The 21504-nt window shown below is 40.5% G+C and overlaps 1 long non-coding RNA gene across 1 annotated transcript in view; it reads left to right on the top strand.

Annotated features, from left to right (window-relative positions):
• The window catches only part of LOC148685914 (uncharacterized), a 170435-nt gene that overhangs the window by 64233 nt on the left and 84698 nt on the right, over positions 1–21504 (top strand). The window contains exon 2 of the long non-coding RNA XR_015949769.1: positions 5776–5817. This is a non-coding gene — a long non-coding RNA (uncharacterized LOC148685914). The remainder of the gene's footprint in view (positions 1–5775; positions 5818–21504) is intronic.

The raw sequence follows: 21504 nt of genomic DNA, 5'->3' as shown, positions 1-21504 counted from the left end.
ATGGTATTCTCTGTGAATTCTATATTTGAAACATTATTCATTCCGTAATAGATGTCTTTTGATGCTGCATTGTGAATACTGGAATGTCAATATTGCAGTCTTTCCTGGAATAGCTGTAGATTTTGCAATGCAAATATGAGAAGAGGAAATAATTTTAAGGACCAGCAGAATCTTTTAAAAATACCTTGAGATGCTAGTAATCAAAGAATGAGGAGATTTTTTGACTATTTGTATGTCAGGTTTGATCCCACTTCTATGTGTTTGTAAGCAGATCCTGCTGCTTTTGAAATACGCTTTACTCTTTTCTGTTTTTGCATATGTGAGTCAAAGGTAGCACAGTTATTTCCATCACTGGGATGATTTCACAGTTTTGTATAGAAAAATATTTTGTGGGGGAAAGGTGCGTCTCCATGCTGGTGCCGCTCCAGACATTCCCTTGCCTCGCTCAGATGGCTTCCTTAGGAGGAAGGATGACTCATCACATTTTGAGAGGGAGGCTGTTTGCCCATTGAAATTAGTGCAGCAGCTGTTGGAAGGGATTTGAAATATTGTCCTCAGGTGATTAAAAAAAGAAAAGAAAGAAACCTTCTTACACTGCAGGGCCAAGAAATGCAGTAATCCTAGAGAAGTAGCATACATCTGTGCAAAGACTGGCAAGTAAATGTCATTTTAGATATGCTGTGGGTGAAATCCAGACACAGGAACACTTCAGGAAGCATAGCTAGATGGTGGGATGACAGAGTGATGTGATGGCAGCCATGCTGTGGACGGCTGGAGAAAAACGAAGAAAATGTAATCATAGCTGCCAAGTTTTCCCTTTTCTCGCGAGGAAGCCTATTCAGCATAATGGAAAATCCCTTTAAAAAAGGGATAACTTGGCAGCTATGTGTAATGTTCTCTCTCTCCCTCTCTCTCTCTCTCTCTCTCTCTCTCTCACACACACACACACACACACACACACACACACAGGGGCAGAGGAAGAGAATTTGGAATAATGCAGAGAGATAAAAATCCTGCAGTTGACTACCAAAAGTTGGAAAACAAAACTAGAAAGTGGAATTAAAGCGGTATGGACTGCACCTGGGACTTCCTGCATGCAGAGAATTGCTATATCCTGTGCATGGGGCAAGAGTGCTAATGGTCAAAATTATCTTGAGGCTTCCCCATCGAAGTGTATTCCACACTGTGCCTAACACAATTGGCTGCTATACATCATGACATATAATTCACAGGAGTTCAAAGGACCTATGGATCTCAGTAGGAAAAGTTTTACAATCCCACTGCAGACTGCTAAAGAGATAGAAATTGGTAGGTGATAGATAGAGAGAGAAATGTTTAGGTTTGGTTGGCACTGCAAAATTCAGCTCCCCTATAAATATTAGATAATTGGTTTTCTGAGCATGGAAAATGTGTAGATCTATGGTACTTTGATACACAAAGTATATATGCTATGACATTTGATACCGTACTTCTTAAAATAATATGCAGATTGGAAAATTGTATTTTATAAGATGTTCAAGACTGGCTAGATGGAAGACATTTTGCTAAAAGGCAAGTCTAATTCAGCCTTTGCCAATGTTGTAAAGGAAATACTGCTATTTCCAGTAATATGTGCGTTTATATGCACTTTACACTAGCTGGCTGGAGAGCTGCATTGCAAAATTCAAAAATGTGCAAATTTTGAAGGATGGCTTTGAAGGAGGTTTCCAAAAGCGAGAATTGAATACATGCACCTTTAAATGCAATCTGAGTCATATTTCCCCCACTCCTAGCATCTGCAAATCATAAATGCAGAGTGGGGGAAAGCTGGAAAGGAAGCAAAGGAACCAAACATGGTTGACACACAGGAACTGAACATGGTTAATGCACCAAATTTTTAACAAAATTCAGGGGGGGGGGGAAATGGAACATTGGAAATTTCCTAATGCTTGAGATAGACTTTGTACACAAACTAGATAATTAGGAACTTTTAAATCTGTAGATAAATTCTGATGGCTATTCATGGTCCAATATTATTTCATTCAATATTTTCTCTAGTGACTGAGAGATAAGGGTGTTGGGAGTGTGTTGATAAATTGTGCAAATGAAACTGACCTAATAGGTGTTACTAATATATCAGAAATTTATGCACCAAAAAAATGCATGACCTCTGGAGCATCAAGTGAAGTGGAGCATCAAGTTATGCATGATGGGATAAAATAAGTTCAGGAAGCTGAATTTAACTATTTGCTCATTGAGATTTGCAAAATGTGCACCAGCATTTGTTTCATCCCTAAATATTTTGTACCCTCTTTCTAGAATACATTGAGTTTTCAGTGTTCTTTATTCACTGTGAGAGTTAAAATCATTGCTGAGAACCACAGAGATGACAGAAGGTTATCTCACCGCAACCTCTGCGTCTCCCAGCACAGAATATCAACAGTGCTGCCAGCTTGAGGGATTTTGTGTCTTGCACTTTTTCAAGCATCCTGCTGTAACTGTCTTCTTCCTGGGCTGCTCACTATCAAGTGCATCAACTGAGAAGGTACTTGCTATTAGCACAGCAGATGTCACAATGACTGACAGGCAGGCTTACCTCTCCACAGGGAATAAGGAGGAGCTCACCCTTTTTTTTACTGCGATTTTTGCAAAAGTTAAGTTTGCAGCCAGCATCCCAGGCTAAACAGAGGAAATTAAATCAAGGCAGGGTGGAAAGTGGAGTTATATCATCCACATAAATTTTGATAGCTTTCTATCTTTGGGGTAGCAGCTAGAGTCTGAACTTTATGTATTGTTTCACAAGCCTTTCGGGAGCCGGTTTGTAATGTCTTTCGAGAGCATCTTCTCACTCATAACCACAACAAAGCTTTTCTTGTAACACAAAACCCAGGCCTCTGTTACCAATGCATTAATATGTTCCTAACAACATTATGCGGGTGGCACTGTGGTCTAAACCACAGAGCCTAGGGCTTGCTGATCAGAAGGTTGGTGGTTCAAATCCCCACGATGGGGTGATCTCCCGTTGTTTCGTCCCAGCTCCTGCCCACCTAGCAGTTCGAAAGCATGTCAAGTGCAAGTAGATAAATAGGTGCCGCTCCGGCGGGAAGGTAAACAGCATTTCTGTGCGCTGCTTTGGTTTGCCAGAAGTGGCTTAGTTATGCTTGCCACGTGACCGGGAAGCTGTCTGCAGACAAACACCCGGCTCCCTTAGCCAGTAAAACGAGATGAGCGCCGCAGCCCCAGAGTTGTCTGCGACTGGACCTAATGGTCACGGGTACCTTTACCTTTAATAACATTTACCGTTCTCCTCCATCTTTCCAACAGTACTCTCAGATTTGAAATGGAATCCATGCAATACATTTTAAGCCACCTTAAACAAAAAAACAAAAACAAACAGGACATCTGTTGTGGTATGTCAAAGCTTGAAGTAAGACAGACACTCAAAAATTATAGCTAAGGACTGCACTCCATGTTATGAATTCCCAGCATGGGACTATTTCCACAAATTATCCCAGTGTCCAAAAATATACAGTGAAAGTATTAATTGTACGTAATTAGCTCTGAGACAGACCTGGATGCTGATAAGATTCTGCCAGGGATTTAAGCTCCAATATAATCAGATCTAGAAGCTCCTTTTCAATCGTCAGTTTTACTATCCAATTGTTTTTGGTCAGAAATTTCTCAGACTCAAGGCTTTAAGTGGTAAAGGCGAAGAGGCACCCAGGAGGTTTCCTTTTACATAATGCATCAGCAAAATGCATTATGCAAAAAGTAAGAAAATGACTGTTATCATACATGAATGAGACAAATCCTATCTCAGTTTTGATCCAATATTAACAATGTCCACAACTGAGCCCAGAGGAGTGATATACAAATCTACTGCAGACATAAGGGACCTGTTGCCGGTAGCAGCCGGGAGTGTGGTGAGGGTGGAGCTGCTCAGCTGATGTGTTTTGCCCAAGCTGTTAGTCACTGCCAGTTACCAAGGGAGAATGTAAGGCTTTTAAATTTACTACTACTGAATAGTATTATGAGCTGAAAGGTTCAGGTTGTCTTATTATTATAAGGTTGCTTAAAATGTTTTACATTTAAATAGAATTGCTGATGGATTTAACTGAATTAAATGGGAAGGAGAAGAAATAGAAAAGTTTTCTGAAAGGCAGACACTGTGGATCAGTTGCCTGGATGAGGGCATAAGCTGACAATGGAAAATTACTGATATCTGACCAGCATCACAGAGCTGATATCTATAGCATCACCAATGCTCAGGGGAAAAGGTAAAGGCCAGTGGGAAACTGGGTACCTGACAAGACATGACTCAAGGTTGCAGTTTTAGATAGGACATGGAGGCAAGATGTGGGTCTGTCCTATTAAGACATGGAAAATGAGAAGTTGGCTAGTTTTGGACCATCAGCAGAATTGGGGGTGGGGAACGGGCTAAGGTGTGATCATGAAATGAGGGCTGGGAAGATGGTAGTTCTATGCTGGTACTAATTTTAAAGCAGGATGAGGCAGTTTCACCCAATCTATTTTTTGAGGTGGCTGCCCCCCTCAATGTTCAGAGGGCATTCTGCTCTGTGCCCAGCTACACGTAATGCCACACGCATGCGATGTCAGGATGTCATGTTGGCCCCTTCAATTATCTTGAGAAAATGGTGCTTCTGCTCAGGATCATTGGGACTGCCCATTCAGAGAGCAAAATGTCACTGTGCCCAAAGATGTTTCATTTTAAAAAACAAACAAATCAATGTGTGTTGTCTATTTCTGTTTTCAAATGGTGATGTCTGTTTTTGAAAAAAGTTGTTGAGAATCCAGTCATTTTTTCACGAGAAACTCATAGTTACTGCATCTTAGTTTAGAACATATGATCACAAATGTTGCAGCACCAGCAACCTATCATGTACCTATGCAAATTCATTGGACATGAATATTTTTAATATTCCAAAGGTTATTGCAGTGAGAAGATCCCAAAATATACTGCTGATTGGGGTGAAACGGGATCAGGCGTGGTATCCTTCAATTTGCACTGTAAAAATAAATCTGGGATATCTACTACTTTAGGGAGTCTTATCCATAGTGATTTAATATCCCTGTCCCTCTATCACCATCCATTTTATGGTTCATCCATGAGCAAGTGTACCAAGTCTAAACACTTTTCAGTTATCTATATTTCAGATCAACAGTAAGCTCCCTGCTCTTAGTTGGCCCACAGAGCCATTTGGGATACAAAGCTGGTAATAAATTCTTGAATTCTATGTCACCCTTTCCACTAGTTATTGTCGTTCCAAGGGGACAAGTGCATGCCACTATAATCAAGCAGAGTTGATATTTCTTCAGTACAGAGCCGAATTGAATTTGTAACCGAGAGTTGTTATCCATCAAAAATGATTCATATGAATAGCTTGAATCCAGCAAAGGTCCTCCTTTATTTTGATATTCACACACAAGCATGTGTTCTTTTATGAGTTTTTCCTGTAACCAAATATCTTAAATGTTTTGTTTATAGTATGTCTAAGAGAGTGATGGAGATACAGTATTTGCCATTTGTCCAGCAAAACATGCCACACAGAATATACGAGCAGATCGTTTGATTAAACTGATTAGTCATTCAACAGTGTTGTGAGTTTTGGGGTCCTATAAGAATTTGTTTTCTCCTGAATTTTTTCTGAATTGATTACTCCTGAATTTTTTCTGAATTGAGGAAAATTTGAAAGGCTATGACCAGTTCAACAACCAGCAGGAATTTTTTGCAAATGAATAAAAATAAACAAACTGAAGATGTCCCTTCTTCTTCAGGTTTTGGAGACTGATAAGCTGAGAGCTGTGGGTCTGTTGCTGGTGAGTTCTATTGGTTTCTTTTTTTAACCATGGTCATTGGTAATGTTTTAATGATATTTAATGCTTTTTGCTCATATGTTGTATTTTATCTTGCATATTGCATACCTCCCTAGGAACCCTTAGGTTAAAGAGTGCTTCAGAAATGAATGAATAAATAATAAAGGCGATGACTTACAGAAACGGGCAAAAGGGTCGCAATGTAACGATGACTGATGAAGTCATTGTGGTCCAGCTTCAACATTACTACGGTAGCACTACAAGGGTTTTGTGTAGAAAAATTCCCAACCAGGACTATCAGTAAAGGGGAGGGCAATGTGGAGTACGCACCATACACTGGATAAGAGTTACTGTACTTTCTGGAGACCGTATTGTGCAACTTTCATTTCACACCATGGCAGTGTACAGATGCTCAAAAATGTTCATTGCCTAAGCTGTCATGGAAAACACTGTAGAATGTGTTAGTGCCAACTGATGTCAGCTCTTGCAGGTTATGACATTTTTATGGGTACCTGAGCAGGAGGAATGAAATCTATTGCAAAAATGAAAATACTAGCAGCATCAGGAACAAACTAAAGAGGTATGTACTGTACTAAAGAAAGCACAGCAGTGATGCTACTGCCAGGCAGAGGTGGAGGGTTCCAGGGAGATCAAAGACCCATCATGATTTCTGCAGCAGGATCCGTTTCTTCAGCTGCCCAAGAATTATCCCCACCCTTTGTGCGGATTAGAAACCAGGAAAAAATGTAGAGTGACGCAAGCATTAACTATGGCCTCAGAAACAGCTTCAGCATAGCCTAGGAAGTCAAGAGAGAGACTTCAGGGTCATTTTGGGCTGAGCAGGGGATTTGAATCTGGATCTACTCGGCATTACTCTGACATGCTAATCACTACAATAACATTGTTGGCCTTTGTAGATGACTCCTTTCCTGTATGGTTCCATTTTAGTATACTATGAGAGACCAGTTACTAAAATAATAATAATAAATGGCAGAATGCCAGTGCTATATTGTAGAGGTTAATGGGCAATTAGCCTTTACAATTAGCCAAGTTACACAGACCCAGAGCTATGGATCATTATGGCCCATTTAAAGAAAAAAACCACCTTTCTTCCAATCATTGCTTAAAATCTACACAAGATGGAAAAGATAATGGGGTTCGTGCCAGTTCAGCATGACCAATGGCAAATCTAGGGGTAAGATAACCCTATTCTACAATAACAGCCACACAATATTCCAGCTTCTTAACTAGGAATCCAATTAAGCAGATTACAAAGGGGAGGAAATTATAACTATCAGTTCAATTAAAATGATCACCATTAGGATTTAATATTCTCATTTTGTAAAAATTTGCTGGTTTGCAAGGAAATTAAGGCTCAAGTTAAGCAATTAAAGCCCATGTTCTCCAGAGATTGATTCTCTGAAAGTACTGGTACATCTAATGCCTCATCTCATGTAGTTTTTTAGATTATTGCCACTTTAGGAAATGTATTGCTGTTTTGAAGTTCCATTAATATGCTTTCAGTGGGAGAGTTACAACCCAACACATTGTCGAGCTAAGCATGTTTAGGCCATTGAAATCAGTGAGGCATGCCTAGCACTGCATTAGGATTGGGCAGCAAAGCACCTATTTAAATCTCTCCTGTTGAAATGTGTCCTGAACGTGCTTAACTGGCTGAAGGAGTTGTAGTTCAGTGCTCTAGCACATGCTTTGCATACAAGAGGTCCTCATGTTAATACCTGGTATCCCTAGACAGGGTTGGAAGAGAGAGGCTTCTGTCTCAGCAATGCTTGCCTGTCTATGTAAACAACATAGAGCTAGTAGATGTATCATTGGTTTCACTTGACATCAAGTTGCTTGCTAATTGTGAATCATATTTTTGTAGCAAATTGTATATAAATGGTACTCAAAATAGAGGAAGTGTGGGCAGTTTTCATGTACATGGATCAGAGGGCAAAGGGGTCAGAAATAACATTAGTGGCATTTTCTGCCTTTAGGAGTAAAGCCATGGGTACCATCACCAATTAATATATCGCACCCTTTCAGGCAGAGGGATCTTCATGCTGTCTCATTTTTACTTTTCCATTTTTGGTGCATCTGGAATTGCAACTGCGCTAGTGCAATTTTTATCGTGGTTATGACTCTTCTCTCATGTCACCTCGCCCTTCATGGCTATTAAATCATTTCCAGAAGTTGTGCTCACTTCTCAACATGAGATAGTCAAGGAGCTTATGCAGAGTGACTTTCCCTTTGGGTGAACATTCTCTGTGCTAAAATAAATAAATTAAATAAATAAATAAATTGATTTATTTTTTTTTGCCTGATCTGAAATGGAAATTCCTCTTGTGTTTGCAACCAAAGGACTTGAACACACACACACTCTCTCTCTCTCCCCCCTCCTTCTCTCCTATAATTTGGGACCAATCAGATTAGCATTGGTGGAATGAGGAAATAATTAATCAGGTAGAAAGAATCGCAGAAGGAACTTTTTTAAAAAGGGAATAGTGATGAGAAATTCCACATCTGTGGACTTTCTGGGACTGTTCAATTGTTTTGTTAAAACTAGAATTTTCTACAGTAGTGGAGAGTGTGGGATAATCACTAGGAATGGCAAAACACAGGCTGATTACACAAGGGTAGTGGCAAAACTGTCTGGACCCACATAAAATGTGAATGAATGAGGCATAGCTTATCAGGAAGAGTCCACAGTCTTTCACATGAGGAAAGGGTAAAAAATTACTTCTTTTTTAACTCTAGGAATAGATAACATTTTGGTGGTTACCTTTGAAAAATCCTTCTGTGTTTGGATTTTTTAAAATGTCATTCATTTGCTATTGCGCATTACTGTATTTTGATTATGTGACTGAATTTTCCTTATTGTAAACTACTATGAGATCTGTGGGTTATAAGCGGTCTATAAATGGGCTGAATAAATTAGTGTGGAAGCTGTATGTTTCTTATGGAATAGACTTATACAGTCTTTACATGTAATCATTCATTGACTACCCAGTGTTTTACATGAGGTTATATTGATGTGATGCCTATCAAGTGTTGCTCCTTATTATTATTATTATTATTATTATTATTATTATTATTATTAGGGATGGAGGAGAGTTTCACTTGGTTGTCCGTTTTACGTGAACTGACTTATACCTGGATCAGAACTGAATTATCTCTTTAGATTTAGCACTTCCTCAAATTTTGTGAGGCAAAAACAAACACAAACATGTATGTGGAGGAAAAAAATGCATTTTAGGGGAAAATATGTTAAGAAATGCATACACTAAGGTTTTTTTCCCCTTCAAAAATGCTGCCAATTAGTGGGAAGACAGGACAGAATGGACATCTGAATGAATAGTTTGGGAAATTGACATGGAGCAAAAATAGACTGCTCTGTCCATCCCTGCTTAATAAATTCAATAAATCTGCTTACATCTACTGGGAACAACAGCAAAGCTGTCCTTATAAAACCAAATCCAACTGGAATTAGCAACATCTTCATTGCCTCTTTTTTCTGCCAGTCAATGGTCGATGTGTGGTTTCTTATGAATACCATTTGCTGCCTATCTATGCAGCAGTAACCCCTAATAATGATACTAATAATACTTTTATACTCGGCAGCTTCCAACACATAATAAGAGCATAATAAAACGTCAAACATTAAATACTTCCCAATACAAGGTTGCCCTCAGATGTCTTCTAAAAGTTGTGTAGTTCTTTATCTCATTGACATCTGATGGGAGGGTGTTCCACAGGGAATTCAGTGGGACTTACGTGTGAATATATATTGAAATGCAAACAAGGCTGTGCACATTTCCCCCCTCATTTTTTAAACAACACAAAACTAGGTATTTGTATCTTTTTCCCCCATAGAGGAAAAACAGCTAGGGGCAATTTTATGCAGAAAGCCAGTAAAGGGGGAAAGGTTTGAAACCCCACTCCTTTTTTCTTTTCCCCAAGTCTTCTCAGGCAGATTGCAACTGCATCTTGTAAAGGGGTGTTAGTGACCTGAGGAAACCAGAGTTATATGTAGCTCAGTGTTTATTTTAATTTGGCCCTCAGATAAACATTCCCTGTTGTGGTTAGTAAGGCAAAAATATTTCACCTTCTAGTGCCAATGGTACATAAAAGTGCCACTTATATCTCTATTCCAGACAATTTCAAGCGTGTGTTCTGCACTACCAGCAGCTTGCAAAGTGCAGCCCAACCTGACCAGATTTAAAGCTACCATAAGTCATTTTATCAGCATTGTATAAAGTTGGAGTGCATGATAAATACTGCTTAGGCAAGACATTTATGAAGATGACTTAAACGCAACCCCTTTTGTGTTTCTACATATAGGCCTTCCAATAAGATTTGTTATGATTATGCGGAGCCGCTTAAATTGAGACAAAACTAACTTTGAGCAACATAATTCAAAAATGTCCATTTTTTATAAAAACAACAACAACAACAACAGAAATCTATACCACACCTTAAAATATCTCTGAAAATGTTCAAGGCTTCAACACCAAATACTTTCAATGCTGCATATGTTAGAAAAAGGACAGCAATTGTTTTTCTTCCCACTTAGGATCCTTCAACGTGATTAAAGAAGCCACTGTTATACATTCACTGCTCTTGCATAATTGCCTTTTCAATGTCAATAGGATAAAGAACAGATGGAATGAGGAATACTTAGAGCAGGCAGATTTGCTGCAGTGGGGTAGTACTACTGATGGGCAACAGTGGTTTAAATCAGAGGTTTTCAACCTTTTTGAATCCACAGCTCCCTTATCCAGCTACATTCTTTCTGTGGCAACCCGGTGGGGTAAATGTCACCCCTTTCCTGCAGAGCTGGCAGCCTCACACCCTTTTTTGGACACCCTCCCTTGTGGAGTATTCCCTCAGCCTCCTCTCTTCTCTTTCTTCTCCTTGAGAGTCCTCTGGGCAGCTGCTGATGGTCTCTGAGCTGCCCACCCACACCCCAAAGACAGGTGCCTCCCAGAGGCACCATTCACCTGCAGAGCTTCTAGCCAGGGCTGCTGCAATAAACAGCTGTGCAAGCCGTGGAGAGGCAGAAACATGAGAGTGCAACAGAGGAGGGAGGGAAAGAAAGAGGCCAGTGTTGCCCATTGCACCCCTGATGATCATTCAAGGCATTCCAGGGTGCCATGGCACACCAATTGAAAACCACTGGTTTAAATACCTGTATGGCTACATGTGTTCTGTAGTATAGACAAAAGAAAGTACATAGCTCCAGAAAATAAAATAATATTGAACAAAGTATCATGGAAATTGTTCAACATTTTTGGCAGGAGGGGAAGAGGGGGGAGAGTTGCTGGCACCCATCCCATTCTTCTCTAATCTCTTAATTCAGTTTCAATCTGAACATAAATACATCTGAGTAAAAGTCAGAAATAGATAAAGGCAAAAATAAACAAACAAAGGGTTGGAAAAGCACAGAAAACAGAAGGAAATGGTAAGGAAAGGATAGACCGCAATTATTTGCAATCAGCATATTGCAAAGTGTGCAATGTAATGTTTCCATAGGTCAATTAAATTATTTTTGGCATTATACAGGTTCTTACAAGGTGTACACAGTCTAAGATGCCACCCATAGTTTCCCATCTTACCAGTCTTTTCTTTTTTTAACAACCATAACATCATATTTGAAATAAACACACTTTGCCCCTTCTGATTCTCTTTGTGATATTTCCTGATCCCCATACTTAGGATTCTGTTACACACACACACACACACACACACACACACACACACACACACGTATAACATTTTGCAGCAGACTAAGCCTTAGCACATAGGATTCAGTTCCAGTTTACAGCAGAATACTGAGCAGAGCTGACTGGCTTGTAGGATAAATTGTGTAGACAAGCAACTCTGCATTAAAAGAGAGAAATGGGGCTGCTCAACTCTCCCAAGAACTTTTAAGTGCTTGACTTTGGCTGGACTATGCCCCCACTTTGCACCCCCTCTCTCAAAAAGCAAAATCCTCCTTGCTTCTGCCTGGAAGCAGGCAGGTTGGTTGCAACTTTGCTTGATCATACTAAGTAAGGAAACTAATAGAGACAAACATTCCCTCCAACCCATACTCATCTTACCTCTAGAGCAATGTAAATCAAATGCTCTCTGTCTGGCTGATAAATTCTTGGCTAAATAGAAGTCTGCTCTTACTGTACAGAAGGTGGCTAGAATAAGCTGGCATCTGCTTAAGATTGCAGTAAAGATAGAAATGAAGCATTAAGTTGAAGTTGTGCTGTCCTGATAAAGTTGATCCTTGGCATGGGGACATGTTCTTAAGGCTATTTAGCCATTTGTGAGATTAAGGAACTTTTGCAGCTAATGAATCATCAACCCTTACAGGAAATAATATCAGTAATAGTGTATTCTCTTAGGTTACTGGAATTTCCACCATTCTCCTGAATGACTGCAGGCAAATCAGCACCATTGCAATATCCGGAGGAAACATGCAGGACTTCTAAGAGGCTGCATTGTAATATGCTTTGTTGGCCTCTTAGGCTGCTGTAACGTAAGAGGACATCTAATGAGAAAACTCAGTTGTGGGAACCTTTTCTAAGGCAATGCTTGATAGACAAAACGTTGAATCAAATGGACTACTAGTTTGCCCAGAATAGTAATTCCTAGGGCACAAGCAGAAGCCATCTCTTGAAACAGATGGTCCAGTCCCATATCTCCTGAACTAATGGGAATATTGAGGGCTGGGGCCACTTCTAAGAACTTGTAAGGGAATATCCATGGGCAGGAGAGCTGGTTCTCCAGGGGCAGCTGTACAGTTGGGCAGAGTGGGCACCTCAGGTGCATACGGTGTGTGATAGAGAGTTGTGACAAGTCTCTAGAGGAGTGACGACTAGGGATGAGGGAAAAATGCAGTTCAGGTCACACTTCTCAATGCACACCTAATTTATATCTTCCAAATCAATATATGAACTGAAAAAGGGTTATCCTTCAAAATGTCCAGTGCTGTGAATTTTGCAGTTTTCCAACCAAAACACTTGCAGAAAACTGCATATATTGGGGGGAAGTGTGTGTAAAAATGTATGTATTTTGCTTATCTAGATGCACAGGGTGGGGTGGTGGCAAGGCCAAGGCTGTATAAACATGCCAATGGAGCCAGTCCTGTAGTGATGCCAGTATTGAGAGAGTAGGTTCGTGGCTTCACCCCACAACACCAGCTGCTACTGCACAAAGTGCCCACAGCCCACCTTCACAGGCTTTCATGACCTACTTATTGGGACACACCAAACTGCCCTAGGGCTCTGCTTGTCCTCATATAGTTTGGATTGTAATTGTAAAAAACTATTTATACTTGGTAGGCACCTCACAAATGAACAAGTTCTCTGGGCACTGAGAATCATGCTGCTTTCATTTCTAGCTTCTGAAGATAAAATGGCTTGCTACTGAGATTCCAAACTCTTATGGAATGCATCACACACACAAATTCTACCTGAAGCCATCCTTGGGGATATTAAAGGGAGTGCTTGTGCTTGCCGCTATGCTGGTCTTCTTTGGCTGTTAATCCTAGTCCAGACCTTCCCCTCATATGAGGCTTTCATTTTTGACAAGTCTGTTAAAAAAGAAATTGTTGGGGGTGGGGGGGTGGCCACTCCATTGATAGGTTGGACATGCTCATAATAAAAAAGATTTTTGACAGAACTTTATGAATAGTAAAAAAGGGGGGGGCCTTTTTGAAGGACAGCTAGTTCTTTTATCTGTTTCATCTGACAGATGGATATGACTTAAGATGTCATGTAAATGAATGTGTGCAATAAAGGTATAATTTTAATGACATGCTACTTGAAGGCAACTGACAAGAATAAATTACCTTTCTCTTTTGATGTAAAGGGATGATAACCTCTTGCTAGCAGTCAAATTCCCCATTGCGCTGGGGTGGGGAATCATTGTTTAAATATGAGCTTATAACAATGCTCATAATAATGTGAACTGTTAGGCCTGTGGATATATGAAAAGGCTATGCACTTTTCTGTGTAATCCTATGCTCACATCATGCCAGGACAGGAGAGGTACTGTTGCTACACTGGCAGAATGGCACCCGTATCTGATGTGCGGCCTGAGGGGAGAGAAGATAATTAAACCAATAACCAGACAATACAGAAAGGGCATAAAAATGATGTTGCCCACCAATCAGGGACAATGCCTTGCCTGTGAGTGAACATTTATAGGATTGGACTGTAAGTGCCATAGTAAATGTGCATAACACAATAGTAATATTGTGCTCCATTCCATAAATATGGGAATTATTTGGTTAGTGAGGAGGATCATGGCAATAGCCCTGCCTGGCAGGGTTGAGGTAATGACAAGAAGAAGGCTTTGTGAATGCACTGGTGAGAGGACCAGAATGGCTATGCCACTGGGCCCACACATCTCTGACCTATGACAGCAGATGCTCCTGAGTAAATCTAGTCTTGAAAAGATTACATTGGCTTGCTTATTTCTCCATTTAAAATCAGTACCTGAAAAACCCATAGCTTCTGGTTCTGATACCCCATCTGTACTAAACATTTAAAGCAGTATCATTATAATTTAAATAACCATGGCTTCCCTCAAAGAATCCTGGGGACTGTAGTTAGGAGTGCTGACAGTTGGCCCCTGTTCCCCTCACAGAACTTCAGTTTCCAGAGGTCTCCGGGAAGAGTGGATTGTGTGTTAACAGGGCTAGTCCAAGACATTTTGACACCTGAGGGGAACCACAAAATGGCACCCCTCCCCACCAGGTAAGAAGGGGTGAGTGAAGATCTACATCAGGAACAAGGGGGGAATACAGATCTACACTGGGACCTGCTGCTCCTGTATATTCTGCTGTCTGAGGCAGTCACCTCAACTTGCCTCATGGGTGGACAAGTCCTACATGTTAAATCACTTTGGGAATTGTAGCTCTGCGAAGGGAATTAGGGTCTCCTAACAACTCTCAGGAGAGTGCAAGCTTGTTGCCAAAAACCATGTCGTTCCTTCACAGATGTGAGCAGGCCCACCTGCCCTGATGGATTATGAGCTTGCAATATTAATATTCCTACAAGGCCAGAGCGTCTCATGAGTGAGAATATCACACTTTGTCTTTAAAACTTTGACAGGAAGAGCAAGGAAACTTGTAGGGATCTCTTTGGCACTTCCATCCAGTTCGGCACTTCACTCCTTAATTGTTTCTCCTGAGTGCTGTGTTTGCTGCTGAGCCTGTACCATAACTTACCTGAATAAAGGTATGCTGCTTGCTTCTAGGTAAGTGCCCTTCCACCTGTGGTTGGGTGGGAGCCAGGACAATAGCATCTTTTCTTCTGAATTCTTGTATTTCAGTTTCACTCCAAAACTCTTCAGATTCAGGCCTGTATGCGAAAATAATATCTACCCTGTCCATCCTTGGAGGGTCTAATTCTTTGTAGAAAGCAGACTGTAGGTGTAATGGAGGACTGGGAATATGAAAAGAGAAGAACATGTAGGGAAAGTTAAGAAGAAGAAGGGTTTTGTTTCACTGAGATGTCCTCAATCATGTTTTTCAGTCTGTGTTCTTAATCAAGGGGCTTGGTAAATAAAATCAGTGCTTCAAGAGTTCTTAACATGTTCCAAGTACTTTCTCTGAACACTGTTCTACAAGTACTACCAAATCACCAGAGAGACAGTCAAAGGCTTTTAATATCAAGGGTGACTTTACACACAATGACTATATGTTTCAGCTTCACTCTAAATCTCTTCAGATCTGGGCGCCTTACAGAGCATACTTTCACATTTTCTTATAGACAAGCAGAAATCCTAATTCATGATTTGTTGTGATGGAAGACCCTTGGGAGATCCCAGTTGTAACTGGAAGTGAAATTATGCCTTGTATACAGTTTTGCTCACTTTGCTTGAATATGGCTGGAACATAATTCTTAGTTATTCTTTATTTTTCTGCTAAACTCTACCCCCCTTTGTGATAAACAAGCTCTGTCAACTGTGGACGTAACCAAATAACCTTCTCCATTCATCATACTAATTTGACTTAATGAGCAGAGGCCTAAAGCTGGAAGACTTGTTGTCTACTCAGTATATTATTGGAGTGTATCTCCTTAAGGTAATTAGTACAGTCTGCAATTATTAGGTCTGTTAGGTACTGTATTTATCATAAAGATTTAGTGCTACAAAAACTCTCCTTCCTGAAATGGTTGTACTGTTCAATAAGAACTGCAGTTTTAAATCTCAACATATCCATGGAGTTAATAAATGCAGTGTTTAAAGACCTCTTATCTGATGCCTTGCTTAATCAAGGAGATCTGAATTATTGGCACATTATGTTATGAAGTTAAAAGGTGTTTGATTAGAGGCAGCATAATAACAATTACATCCTACAGCAGGGATCATCAGCTAGAAGTTCTTGGACCAAATCTGGTTCCTTGAGCAATACCAGCTGGAACCCCAGGTACCAGCCCAGAGCAAGGTGTGTGGCTACAGTGGTGACTTTTGTGAGATTCCATTGAGAAGAGGCAAGTCCTTTGCCCAACTCCACCCTCTCCTCCTTAACATGGCCCGGTTGTAAAACTAGTTAACCAAGCTCCTAGTTACAGGTAGGTAGCCGTGTTGGTCTGAGTCGAAGCAAAATAAAAAAATTCCTTCAGTAGCACCTTAAAGACCAACTAAGTTTTTATTTTGGTATGAGCTTTCGTGTGCATGCACACTTCTTCAGATACACTTCTTCAGCTCCTAGGATTCACTTAAAGCTGGTGTTTGGCTTTCTTTGATAAGAAGCCTAAGTTCCATTTACAGCAAAATCTCCAGAGCAGTTTTGCACTGAAACCAAAAGAGATGAGGGAATTCAAATCTTGGATTTGTGCAGCTGATCTTGACTGATATCCTCTCTTCTCTCAAAGGGAGAAATTTATTTATAGGAACAGCAGAGTATCGGCACTGAGATCTGCTCTGTGGAGGTGAGAAATGGCTTTCTCCTCCAGATGCCATCAACCACCTGCTTGTCCTAAGATAAACACTATTCTGAAACAGTTCAGCTCAAAAGCCTTCCCAGTTATTGGGAAAAGCTAACAGTTTCCATTGGTTTTGTAAAAGTATGTAGCCTATGCAGAGGAATAGCAAAAGTGATGGACTTGTTACAAAACCTTGCTTGGGTGACCTTAGGCAAACCTCATGGTAGATATAAGCTGGTGCAAGTACAGTGGTACCTCTACTTATGAATTTAATGCGTTCCGAATACACATTCGTAAGTCAAAAAAAAAATTGTAAGTAGAATCCCATAGGAATGCATTGGGAGAAAAAATTTGTAAGTCTAAGCAACCCTATCTAAACCGCATCCAAGATGGCGGACAGAGCTCCATTCGTAAGTAGAAACATTCGTAAGTAGAGTTATTCGTAAGTAGAGGTACCACTGTAGACTCTTTGGGGAGCAAAGTCTCTCATATGCTACCTTAGGGAAAGTATAATGTGCTTTAAACAGCTTCCTAATTGTTGCAATCCCCTCCTGCGATTTTTCCAAAACAGTTTCCAAAACAGTTTCACCAATGGAATCTTATGCACTCAACCCCTATTGAATACAATCTGATAACCCACTGGTAAATAGTGAACACAAACCTACTGTTCCTGAATTGCATTTTGGGAATTCTTTATTAACAGTACAAACTTACAGGTGTCACTTCTGAAGTAAGTCCTATTGGGTCCAATGGGGCTTACTCCCAGGTAATTGGGTATAGGATTTCAGCCAAATGAATCTAAAAGTTACAGAGCTCATATATGTTTCTATCATTGATCAAGGCTTATTCTTAAATGCTTCATCCATTTTACAGGCAAAATTAGTTTGGAATGCTAATTTTAAAACGATAGCTATTAAACACAAAACGTTCAAATATAATCAGTGCTGGGATTACAGTATTTCCCATTATCAGTCAATCTGTGACCTTTGTTGGCTTCTAGCAAATAAAAAATAAAATCCTCTTTCAAGAAAATAACAGAGGTATAGCCTGAAGGGAACACAGTTGTTTACATTTATCACAGGAATATTTTTCCTGGATGCTAACAGAATTTTAAAGAGATAAGTAGAAGAAAGAGAAAGTGGGGGGACAATTATATCACTTTTACAATACTAAATTTACTAATACTAAATTTACAGCACTGTCCTAAGCATGCCTATTCAAAAGTAAATTCTGCTGAGTTCAGTGGGCCTTACTCGCTGATAAGAAGAATTTAGTTCAAGGGATAGTCTAGCTGATTACAAAACCTTGTTCTCTTCTTGGCATTGGAATACAACACCATTCACTGTTTTATCCTTACGTTTTCTTTCCTTGTGACTGAAGTATCTAATCATAGATAGCTGAGGTTTTAAGAGGATATAGCTTCATCACTAGAGTGTTTGACTTGAAGACTACAACAATTTTCTGACTTTCATGGAACTCTCAGGACCAATGTTCTGTTCTATTAAAAAAAGAAGAAGAAGCAATAACTGATTTCTACAGTTTTGTGGAATATCACTGTAATATCTGAGTGGCTTTCATATTTGTAGAGGATTTGTAGAAGTCCTCCTTAAACGTCCACTCCATTGTGGTCTAATAAAGCTCAGTCTTAATCATCACCTCTTGACTCAAAATGTTATTTTGTTAGGAACTGCAAATAGAATTTACCAGAACTTAGATGCTTAAACAGGGACATGCAAATTAAACTAGCTTTCCCAGCCTGTGGAATATATCTTGCCTTACAGGCATCCACATGGTGTTAAGTTTAGTGCTGTTTTAAGTGTATGGATGCATGTGCGATGTCTGTTTTCTCTAAATAGCATTTCAGTAAATGCAGCATGCTGCCACCTTCTGCTGTATTAATACTGCAGCAAGCCTGCATTAATGGCAAATGTTGAAACTCTAGAAGCAGTTGAAGTGCTGCAGTTAATTTACAGCACTATGAGAAAAGCAGTTCTCTCACTGAAACCAAAATAGACCCCACTGAAAAATAAATACGTTTCCTCTACATAGCATTGAAATATATGTTGTATGTCAGAATGGCATAATGCTTATTTACTATTTGCTCATCTCCCTGACTTTATCAAGAGGTTCCTCAATGAGAAGATCAGTCATGGCTGACAAGTTTTCTGGAAAAGAAGTAGCCTACTACTTTGAATTATGGTGCTGGAGGAGACTCTTGAGAGACCCATGGACTGCAAGAAGATCAAACCTATCCATTCTGAAGGAAATCAGCCCTGAGTGCTCACTGGAAGGACAGATCCTGAAGCTGAGGCTCCAATACTTTGGCCACCGCATGAGGAGAGAAGACTCCCTGGAAAAGACCCTGATGTTGGGAAAGATTGAGGGCACTAGGAGAAGGGGACGACAGAGGACGAGATGGTTGGACAGTGTTCTCGAAGCTACCAACATGAGTCTGACCAAACTGCGGGAGGCAGTGGAAGACATGAGTGCCTGGTGTGCTCTGGTCCATGGGGTCACAAAGAGTCGGACACGACTATGGTAAATGACTAAACAACAACAACTACTACTGCTTCCCTCAATAATCTCCCCTTGTAATGCACAAGTTGCTTAAGGTATGGTCTAGGTCAGTGATGGGCAACCTTTTGAGCTTGGTGTGTCAAAATTCGCCAAAAAACCTAGCATAACTCGGGTGGTGTGTCACTTCAGGGGGAAAATAAAAATTTCGCGATATTTATAGTTTAAATAACAAAAATGTATAATTGTAATATATAACAGTATTTAATAAACCCAAAAAAACTTAATTATCACAAAGTGCCCAGAGTTGTTGAGCTTTTTTTTGGGGGGGGGAGCTGCTGACCAAAGTTTTGGAGGTTTTTTTGGGTGTGTGTGCAAAAGTTGCTTTGCTTTTTGGGGGGGATGCCCCAAAGCTGCTGCACTTTTTTGGGGGGGGGGGAGAGAGAAATGACAAATAATACTTTCGCTGGAACTAACACGCATCACCGACATAGTCTGCCAAAGCGCCAGAAAAAAACAGCACAGAAAGGGTTAAAATAACTAATCTCTGGCTACCAGCAACAACAACAATAACAAAAAAGGATCCGGGTTTTAACAGTGGAGACAAGCTGTAGGAGGAGCGGAAGAACAAATTGGGGGGGGGGGACAACAACAGCGCGAATGGGCCGATGGGGCGCGTGCCAGCAGTGAGGGCTCTGCGTGTCATGTCTGACACGTGTGTCATAGGTTCGCCATCACTGGTCTAGGTCACTATGAGCAATAATAAGACCCTGCAAGTAGGACTGATACACCACCTATGCTAAGATCTGAACTAAAACTCCATTCTGAAATGTTTGATCATTTATTTTTTGTTTTATTATTTCTACGCCACTTCCTTGTTTAAAATTAACCAAATATGAGTCTGTGCAGTAGAAGGAGTCTCTAAAAGCAGAAAGGTAGAAAAGCACTGGGTTATTTTATGAATATACAGGACAATGCTTGTGTAACTTAGGTTAGCTTGGAACTCAAGTGATACCGTAACTAACATGTCTCATTAATGTCTGTGGGACCCAAGTTCAACTAACCTAGTCTGGATTTAAGTCATATAGAGTGGATATTGGTGGGAAATGGCATGGGGCACCAGAGACATTGCTTAGCAATGATTGTACAGTATGTATTTGTGGGTGAGTTTCCAAGTCCCTACACCTGCTGTTGTTTTTTAAGCCAGAACTTGGATGTTGGCCCACATGTTAGCCCAGGGGTGTCAAACTCAAATTCATCGGGGGCCGCATCAGCAGTTTGGTCACCCTCAAAGGGCCGGTTGTATCTGTATGTGTCCACTCTTTATTATCATAAATTATTGTCACTGCATTCAATTATTACTTTTTTGTAATAATGTAAGTAATAACTAGCTCTGAAAGCAGAAACATAGTCAGAATAATGGCAAGTAGATATTCAAATGGACAATTATTGTACAATTTATTGAAAAATGATTTTGGGTAACTGCACTGGGTGGTGGAGGCTCGCTAGGGTTTCATGCAGGACCTTTGCAGAGCTACTAGTACCTGGAGATGCTGGGGTCCTTCTGCATCCAGGACAGATGTTCTGCCAGTGAGCCACCACCCTCTGAGGTTGACTCACTGAAGCTGCTCTCCTGGCTCCAAGGTTTAAGGGCCAGAAGTATAAAGCAGCATCCTATGTTTCTGAGGAGAGGGAGAGGGAGAGGGAGAGGGAGGGAGGGAGGAAGAAAGGAAGGAAGGAAGGAAGGAAGGAAGGAAGGAAGGAAGGAAGGAAGAAAAGAGGGAGTGAGAGGGAGAGAGGAAGGAAGGAAGGAAAGAGGGGAGAGAAAGAAGAGTAGGAAATAAGAGAATAAAGAAGGAAAGAAAAAGAAAGAGGGAGAGAAGACGGAAAGGGAGAAAGAAGGAAGGAAGTAGAGGGAAAGAAAGAATAAGAATGAGGGAGAGGAAGAAAGTTGGGAAGGACGGAAGGAAGAAAGGAAGGAAGTAAGGAAGAAAGAAAGAAAGAAAGAAAGAAAGAAAGAAAAGAGGGAGCAGGAGGGAGAGAGGAAGGAAAGAGGTGAGAGAAAGAAGAGTAGGAAAGAAGGAATAAAGAAGGAAAGAAAAAGAAAGAGGGAGAGAAGACAGAGATAAAGAAGGAAGGAAGGAGAGGGAAAGAAAGAATAAGAACGAGAGAGAGGAAGAAAGAAAGGGAAGGGGGGGGGTCGCCGCCTTGATTCAGCGCCAGAAAATAGCGCGAAGGGACCCAGGGG

The sequence above is a fragment of the Zootoca vivipara genome, chromosome 4 (assembly GCF_965207765.1).
Source record: "Zootoca vivipara chromosome 4, rZooViv2.hap1.1, whole genome shotgun sequence".
Taxonomy (NCBI): Eukaryota; Metazoa; Chordata; class Lepidosauria; order Squamata; family Lacertidae; genus Zootoca; species Zootoca vivipara.
This window is presented reverse-complemented; position numbering and strand designations above follow the sequence as displayed.